This window comes from Orycteropus afer, unplaced genomic scaffold, assembly GCF_000298275.1.
Source record: "Orycteropus afer afer isolate SDZICR_OR568_19922 unplaced genomic scaffold, OryAfe1.0 scaffold01741, whole genome shotgun sequence".
Lineage (NCBI taxonomy): Eukaryota > Metazoa > Chordata > Mammalia > Tubulidentata > Orycteropodidae > Orycteropus > Orycteropus afer.
In genome coordinates this window covers 3,801-4,294 of record NW_006923328.1, presented here as the reverse complement: position 1 = coordinate 4,294, position 494 = coordinate 3,801, and positions in this window count along the sequence as shown.

The window sequence follows — 494 nt, the reverse complement described above, 5'->3', positions numbered from 1 at the left end:
CTCCTCAGGATGATAGAAAAATATGTGCAGATGTGTACATGAATGGGTGCTTGAACAATTTCTCTTGGAAAGATCAGCACGAGGCCGGTCTCCATGAGGCGGAGGTCAAAGATGTCCCAAATGTCCAAACTACCATGCCGCTCCATCATTTCAGACATTAACTCCTCCTAGTCGACTGCCAGTCATTATAGGCAATGACTACTACCAGCTGCCCAGCCAAGTTGATACCTGACCTTAACTACCATACCACCCCAAACAGGCATGGAAAATGAGATTTACAAAACATCACAGAATGGAGGAAATGGCTAGAAGGGCCACATCAAGCAATTCACTGCAATGGGTTAAATTCTCCCATTGAACTATCAATATTATTAGACTGTATTAAAACACAAAATACCTATATTATCAGATGGATTAAAAAACAAACTGTGTTTGTGAGGAATACACATAAAACAGATAGATAAGGGAAGGTTGAAAATAAGGTAAATGCTACA